The following is an 8,836-nucleotide window of genomic DNA, read 5'->3' as shown; positions in this document are numbered from 1 at the left end:
AATTAAGAAATATCCTTGTAACCCTCGATGCAGCCATGTCTGGATGCACTTGAATGGCCAAGCTGCTGGAGTGCGCCTTGTAGAGTGAAGCAGGGAAGCTTAGGTCCTTTTATAAAAGGGACTCAGCACAATCTTCCCCCATGAGGAACACTTAGTGGGCAGTATTCAGTGACGGATGTGCATGGAGTTAAAACTCAGAAACTGAAAACCAGTTGTGATGCTACACATCTGGAATGCTTGGAAAGTGCAGGCAGGAGGACTAGTAGTTCAAGGTCACCCTCTGCTACACAGTAAGTTTGAGCCCAATCCTGGGTTACTTGAGACCCTACCTCAAAACCCTGCCCTATCACTTCCCCTCTCAAAAAAAATTTTTTTAAAGAACTGGAATGCAATTAAATGTTAAAAATTCATGAAAGCCACTAGAAATATAAGACCTTGATAGACAAGTTTCTGTGATATGTTTAAGTTTAGGAAAGGAAGTTGTTTGAAAAAGTATTAATCCCTTTCCTGGTCAGTTGGTAAAAAATTTGGAAGTTGATTCTGATGGATTTCAACTAGCATGCCACTATTTCCAGCTCATAAGCTGATGGCTTTAGTGAATGGTTATCAGTGCGTTTACTAACTTCAGTCACTTGTGGCTCTAGCCAATTCATTCCAGACACTAAGGATAACACAGGAGATCATTTTTTAAGGAAACTTGAGCAGTTTTGATGCTCACAACGTGATGATATAGGTAGCCCATTTTACTTTTGGATAAAATATTAAGGGACCAATTTTAAAATGAGTTGCTTGAATCTGGGCTTGAAGATGCCTCACTAGGTACGGCTGTTGGTGTGTAGGCTTGATGACTTGAGCACAGTCCTCAGATCCCACAAGGTGACAGGAGAATTGTCCTCTTATTTCAGGAGTGTATAAGTGACTGTACAGAAAACACACAAAAACACATACACACTCATACATGCAAGTAAATATAATTAAAATTACTTGAATCTAATCAACACAAGTAGACTAGCTTTGTGGCAATAGGGTCAAACATATATCAAAATATCAGAGGAGAGTTATTACTAAATAATGAGGGCTCATGGAACACAAAAATAAATTGCTAATACTTAATGAAACATGAACACAAATTGTCAGAACCCTACATTTGAAGTGAGATGCTAATGGCTATGGTTTAAAATCAAGCCATCCTTGTTTATTCAACTAATTATTTGATTACCTGACAAAAATTTCATTATATTAAAATTGATAATTATTAATAAATTATTTAATAAATTATAAGTGACCAATTAACTGTGTTAATTTTATGTTGCTATTGCAGACTACCATAGAAGAGACTAACTTTGAAACAACATAATACATTTAGCTTTGGGCTCTGGTTGGGATGTTGCAGAGTCCAGCTCCAGCAGGGTCCTGAGCCACAGGATGGAGGTGTGAAGTTGGTGAAAACTGAAGAGTCTGACCATTGGTTGTCTTTCAAACAGATGGTGTCGAATAACTCAAGCCATTTATATTTATTCAAGTTCTAATGCATTCAAGCATGAGCAGGTGCAATACATTTCTTCCTAAGCATTTTCCAGGAATCATTAATATTCACCCATTTTAGTTCCTTTTTCTGATTCCCCACTCCCTTGACATCATTGACCTTTACCCTGGATCGTTAATTTTTATATTGCAAGCCAAATGATTATATCTAGTCAGGCACATCTTATTCATACTGTGTCCTAGATGGCAGCAAGCAAACATGTAGTTACAAAACAAAACAGATTCCAGTCCTATGATTAATCCTTAACAATGTGATACTTTTGTATTTTTGTAATCAGCTGAGTGTATGATGCCATACCTAGGATATCACTTTCAGGTATAAATCAATTTCTAAATAATCTGTGTATCACTACTACATTGACAACAGTTGTAGTCCTATTCTTTATAAATTCTCAAAATGGTAATGATTACCTAACTCTTTAACTGTTGGGACCAAATTTCAATTCTTCTGGCAGTTTCTACGTGTAATTTTACTTCCCAGGGAACTGGGAGTTTTAACTGAAAAACTATCTAACCATTCATGCCCTGGCGCCAGAGAGATGTCTGACCTTTCATGTCCTTTATCTTTTCCATATAAGTTCCTATAAGTTTTTAATGTCATCTTTTTAAGAAACAGTCTCCCAAGTTCTTAAGTCTTTTTTTTTTTTTTTAAGGATAGTTATGTAAGCAAGAATCATTAACCTTAGTGAGATTAACCTTAGTGAGTTCTTCCTGATTACTCAAGATGACTGCAAAGGCAGCCAGGGGTGAGCAGAGAAACTGGTTTCTGTGAATGACTGTGGAGAGGCTTAATTTCTTTGTAGAGACTCTTAGAAAAATTATCAGCTTTTGTTGCAAGTAAACTCAGCCACAATCACAGCTGAAATTAAGAATTACTCTAAGAATTAGCACAGTGAACATTAAGGAGGCCTGAAGCCCATGAGCTCCGCAGGATCAGCGCAGGGGTCTACAGCATCGCTTCCACAGGTCCTTCCAGGTAGATGGGATTCTGCAAAGGGCCTGGCCTTAAGGAGCTCCATTTATACACCGTTCTCAGGGGTGACAGCATGGCTTCTGCGAGGATGTCACTAGCATCTGGCAGGCCTTTCTTGCTGTTATTCCATGGTAGAAGAGAAAGAATGTGAATGAAAGAGAGAGAAAGTTAAGGGGAACGCTCATCGTTTTAGCAAGACCATAAATCCCTTTATGGGTTCCAGCCTTTGACAACCAACTGATTTATTTGACAATCACATTAACTCATACTTAAGAGCTTTTCCTATTGACCAACTTAATAAAGGAATTGTCTCAATTGAGGTTCCGTCTTAACAGATGGCAGAGAGAGTGTGGTTGAGAGGAGAGGAGGGAAATAAAATAAATAAATATCAAAGAAAAAAAAAAAAGAAATGAATAGCCCCACAATGGCTATCTGCACACTGGAGACCTACAGGGCTCAGTAACTGCTCAGTCCAAGAAGCCAGAAGCCTAAGATCAAGAGAGGCTGATCATGCTGCCCACTGTGAAGCTGGAAATTTGGGAACACCATGGAGAATGGTTATGTCCACACCAAAAGGCAGAAGAAACTGGAGCCTACACAGTCAATGATGGCAAGAACAGACACGCTTATTTAGAAAGAGTGGAGCTTGCTTACCCTGCTGGCTTTTCACTTTCCAGTTTTTGGTCTCTGTGGTAACTCAGCCTACTGGTTGGTGTTGCTCACACTCAGGGTGGATCCTCAATCCTTCATATCCCCCCATTGTTGGCCCACATGCTGGTTCAATTCTGCCAATGTCCTCACAGACATGTGTGATTCACTGACCTCACAGGCACCTTTGAACCTATTCAAGTTGATCGTCAAGATTAATCATTACACGGGCCAGACCGGTGAGGCTGCTCAATGCGTAGAATCATTCCTGTGCACACTTGAAAACCTGAGTTTGACCTCCCAAACAAAACCAGTGCTAGGAGAACACTGACTCCACGAAGTTGCCCTCCAATGTGTGGGCCATGGCATAAATAAATGCCAGAAAAGGATGGAACAAAATGTTATAAATGACACATCTACTTATAGGATGTTGTATCATCATGCTCTTTACTAAAGAACTTTTCTATTTTAAAGACTGTGCAAGGGAGAATACTATATAAGTGCGTGTGTGTGTAATTTGGGGAAAGTCAAGTCTGAGTCAGATCACACAAGGAAGAACTAAGATGTTAACCAAATTAAGCTTAAGAAATTAAACTGAAGCATTTTAATAGATGTGCAGAAGATAAAGGACATTTTTTTTCACCCACCATGAGGTTCATAACTGACATCTCCATTTAAAAAGATAGATTAGGAGACAAGCAGACGCAGGTAGGCCTGCGGCGGCGGTCCACGGAGGTAGACGGGCCCAGGGATGGAGACAAGCAGATGCAGCTTGGAACAGGGACGCCCCTAACGCGCCAACACACCTGGGGAAGAAAGCTATCTCCATGGGGTCGGAAACCAGAACGAGAGCCTGAACACTCCGTCTGAGGACAACCCAGGGCCCAGCTGCTGATCCTGTGAAACCCAACAACTTGGAGGTGTTGGTGAGACTACCCTGCTCAGCTGAAACCTATCTGGGAGAGGATTCAGATGCCTACAGTTTGAAGTCTGAAGAAACAAGATGAGCTGAGGAGTTGACAAATGAACAAAACGTGACCTGGGAACACAGAAGAGAGTGCTACCCAGCACCAAACCAGATCACCAGAATCATAAGTATATAATTCACCGACTGAAATCAGCTGCCCCTGAAGAAATAGCCCAATAGCACCAATTTAACCAAGAACCCCTACTAAACCAAGACTAAAAATTAGAACAAGAGAGGCACTCTCAGACACAGACACCACCTGCACCGCACAGAGGAAGAGATGAGTAGACGCCAGTGCAAAAATACAGGCAACAACATAAAGACCTATATGGCAACATCAGAACCTAGTGATTCTATACCTGCAAGACCTAAACATACCATGACAGAAGAAACAGAAGAAATCAACCCTAAAAATGACTTTAAGAAGATGTGATAGAGGCCCTTAAAGAAAAAATAAAACATTCCCTCAAAGAGGAAATAAAAACTTTCCTTAAAGAGGAAATGAAAAACTACCTTAAAGAGGAAATAAAAACTTCCTTAAAGAGGAAATGAAAAAACTACCTTAAAGAGGAAATAAAAACTTCCCTTAAAGAGGAAATGAAAAACTCCATTAAAGAGGAAATAAAAAACTCCCTTAAAGAAATGGAAGAAAAAAAATGAACAAAAAATGGGAAGAAATCAAATCAAGCCAAGAAAAAGCAATTAAACAGATGAAAGAAACATTCCAAGATCTGAAAAATGAATTTGAGACAATAAAGAAAACACATGCTGAGGGAATGCTGGAAATAGAAATCCTGACTAAACGAACAGGAACTACAGAAACAAGCATAACCAACCGATTGCAAGAGATGGAACAGAGAATCTCTGACACTGAAGACATGATAGAGAAAATAGATTCGTCAGTCAAAGAAAACACTAAAGACAAAAAAAGTCGTAACACAAAACGTCCAGGAAATTTGGGACACCATGAAAAGACCAAACCTAAGAATAATAGGGATAGAAGAAGGAGAAGAATACCAACTCAAAGGCACAGAAAATATATTCAACAAAATCATAGAAGAAAACTTCCCTAACCTAAAGAAAGAAATACCTATGAAGATACAAGAAGCTTACAGAACACGAATAGGCTGGATCAAAAAAAAAAAAAAAAAGTCCCCTCGCCACATAATAATCAAAACACTAAACACACAGAACAAAGAAAAAATATTAAGAGCCGCAAAGGAAAAAGACCAAGTAACATATAAAGGCAAACCCATCAGAATAACACCAGACTACTCAATAGAGACTATGAAAGCTAGAAGATCATGGACAAATCTCATGCAGACACTAAGAGACCACGGATGCCAACCCAGACTATTATACCCAGCAAAGCTCTCAATCACCATAGGCAGAGTAAACAAAATATTCCAGGATAAAACCAGATTTAATCAATACCTGTCCACAAACCCAGCCCTACAGAAAGCACTAGAAGGGAAAATTCAACCCAAAGAAGCTAAACACATCCATGAAAAATCAAGCAATAGATAATCCTACACCAACATACACCACAGAAGGACAACAACACAACACAACCACAAAAAATAACAGGAATTAAAAAGATAGATTAAAAAAAGAAAATAATAAACAGTTATTTAACCAAAGTTTTCTGTGACACAAAGACACAACCAAGGACCAGAGAAAACTTTGTATTCTTGTGCTTAGGTGTGATCAAGAATAAATAGTTGTGAGAAAGAAGGTTGGATGAAGTAGCAGGATTTGCTAGCAATAACAAGGAACTTATGTGCTATCCACATTTTCCACCTCCAAAATTGACATCTGGGGTGTGGACTGGGGTTGCTTGGATAACAGACCTTTGGGGACTATACCTGCTTTGAGATTGCCCTTTGAGATACATCTCATTGTGACTTTACCCCTGGGAGTGTTCACTCAGAACTGGCCTGGGCTGCTGGAGGCTCTACCCATGTGAATTCATTCTTTCCTTCACGGTCGAAGGCTTGACGAAAACTTGGGACTCATTTATTGTCCCTTTGAAGAGACTTGTTCTCTGAACGATTTGAACAGTTTCTCCAATAGATGTATGGTATTTTATTACTATCACTCTACAATAATTTTTTATTGTTATGGTTTATCTTTTTTCATTTTTACTAGTATTATCAATGATACAGTCTGGTGGGCTTATTATGACATCTCATGCATGTGTATAATATATTTGATCATCTTCAACCCCCTATTATCATATTTCACTCCCTTCCCACCCACTGTTCTCTTTCCTCTAGCTTTGAGCCTTCCTTCTATTTTCATATATTATCTCTACTTTTTTCTTTTCTTCTTTAAACGCGTGCACGTTTAAACACACACACACACCTTGTTGAATTCACTTTGTGTTGTTCATATACACATGTGTTTGGGGTTGACACCTTGGTATAGGATAACCAATTAGGCAGTTCATCCCTGGTGGAGACTGATTCTCCCTCTCTCAGAAGTCACTAATTACCTATAGCTCTCATCTAGGGGTGAGGGCTTCCTGTGATCCCATGCTGACATGTCAACTGGTGCTGGCATTGTCCAGATCTTGTTTAGGCTGCCACATTGTTGAGATTTCATGATTGCAGTTCCCCTGTTCTATATAGAAGTAACACCCTCATAGCAGGCATCCTGGTCTTCTGGTTCTTAGCATTTTCTCATCCCCTCATGAGAGATGTTCCAGGAGCCTCATGTGTAGGAGATATGCTGTAGATAGCCCCCCTCCCCCACCCCCGGCATGCAGTTTTCCTCTGCATTTCTGACCAACTGTGCCTTGCTATCATGGTCTCTATATGCTGCCAAAAGAAACTTTTGTTAAGGAGAGGTGACAGCTGAGTGTAAGTATTAGTGGTTAGAAGCAGTTAAGAACTTTACTGATTCATAGTTCATGTATAGCTGAGGAGCCCCCAACGGGATCAGGCCTTCTGGATAAGTGAGACAATTGATTTGCTTGAACTGTAGTGGGACTGGATCCTGTCCTCAGTGCATGAGCTGGCTGTTTGGAACCTGGGACTTATACAGGGACTCTTGGCTCAGCTTGGGAGGAGGGGACTGAAACTGCCTGGACTGAATCTACCAGGTTGAACTCAATCCCCAGGGGAGTCTTTGCCCTGGAGGAGATGGGAATGGGGGGTGGGCTGGGGGGAAGGGGGGGCGGAGGACAGGGGAATCTGTGGCTGATATGTAAAATTAAATTAAATTATAAAATAAAAAAATTAAATTAAAAAAATTGAAATAAAAAAAAAGAATTTTACTGAAAGTGGCAGTCATAGGTGTATCTCTCGATTCCATCGTTGTCCCAGCCTCAGGGAGTCGGCCAGGTTTACAGTACCCGTCATGAACTCTCTCCCAGTGATTGGGTCTTAAGTCCAATAAGACAGCTGTTGGTTACTCCCAAGACGTGAGTGCTACTTTGCACCCTTGAGGATATCTTATGTCAGTCATCATTGTGTTTTGCGTGCATCGCAGATGGGTAGGATTAGTGATTTCTTTTCTCCCTTCAAAGCCTGCACAGCACCTTGCAGTAATCTTTTTTATAAACTGAATTTTTTTTTTTATTTTGTTACTATTGTATGTATGTAACTTTGAAGGTATACTTTGGAGTTCTGTTCTTTGGAACTCGAGCTACAGGATTGTGTTTTAATTTTTAAAATTCTATTTGGGAAAAAAAAATTTCTTTCTGCATCTACTTACTTTGTGTTTGACATTGGCCATTTTTTTCCCTTCCTTACTGGAGATCTCTGCTGAGACACGCTGCAGCTCGGAAGTGGTTTGGATGAGAAATGGCCCCTCCACATACTGCAGGACCAAGTGTTTGAACATTTGGGGAAGTGGTGCAGACTTTGCTGGAGGAAGTATGTCTCAGGGAGGCAGGCTTTCAGAGACTGTAGCTCTTCCCAGTTTTTCTTTGTTTTGCGTTTACAATTCAAGATTCGACCTCTCAGTCTTCTGCTCTTGCCCCTCCCTCCTGACATGACGGACTCTGGTGCCATCAGCTGGAATAAACTGCTTCACAAACTGCTTTTGGTCGTTGTATTTTATCCCAGCAACAGGAAAGTAACCAATCTGAGGTCTCTGATTTCCTTCTCAGAGAGTGTCTGAAGTTGAAATTGGAGGTGAGGGAGGCTCCCAGTCAGAACTAATCAGGCAGAGCCAACTGAAATGGTATTAGTCTAGGCAACACAGCCAACTTTTAACTGTGGATGGTCATGTGGTGTCATTACAAAAAAATGCTACGCAGAGTTAGTGTTCCCTGACACTTCGGAGGTGTTTATACCCTGTAAAATCATCTTTTGTTTAGCTTAAGAGAATGGCTATTTTGTTCAAACTTTTTTTTTTTTTCAGAACTTCCTACAGAATTAGCCCCCAAACTTCAAAATCTCTCTCTCTCTCTGAATATTTATATACATATACTGGGACAGGATCTTCATGTGGACCTCACGTTAATTGTGGACTTATAATTTTATTGCACTAGTAAATGTGTAGTTTTGCTACTCATATTATGTTGTGGCAGTTAAATAGCAGGTACACTTCCATTATAAGTTGTTGTTCAGACAGCTTTGCTTTATTAGCTGTTTTCAAGATGCCCCACATAAAACTACTACTTCATTAGCATAAGGCAACACAGGTGCTTGAGTTACCTGCATTCTTTCTCCCATGCAATTGGTCATAATGATCAT

The 8,836-nt window shown here is 40.0% G+C and overlaps 1 long non-coding RNA gene across 1 annotated transcript; it reads right to left on the bottom strand.

Annotated features, from left to right (window-relative positions):
- Positions 1–1,469: 1,469 nt before the first annotated feature.
- Positions 1,470–3,326, bottom strand: LOC119089198. The gene is made up of 2 exons (XR_005093061.1): positions 3,173–3,326; positions 1,470–2,636 (listed from the first exon to the last, which is right to left on the bottom strand). It is a non-coding gene; the product is annotated as an uncharacterized LOC119089198 (long non-coding RNA).
- Positions 3,327–8,836: the final 5,510 nt, after the last annotated feature.

The sequence above is a fragment of the Peromyscus leucopus genome, chromosome 17 (genome assembly GCF_004664715.2).
Source record: "Peromyscus leucopus breed LL Stock chromosome 17, UCI_PerLeu_2.1, whole genome shotgun sequence".
Classification (NCBI taxonomy): domain Eukaryota; kingdom Metazoa; phylum Chordata; class Mammalia; order Rodentia; family Cricetidae; genus Peromyscus; species Peromyscus leucopus.
This window is presented reverse-complemented; position numbering and strand designations above follow the sequence as displayed.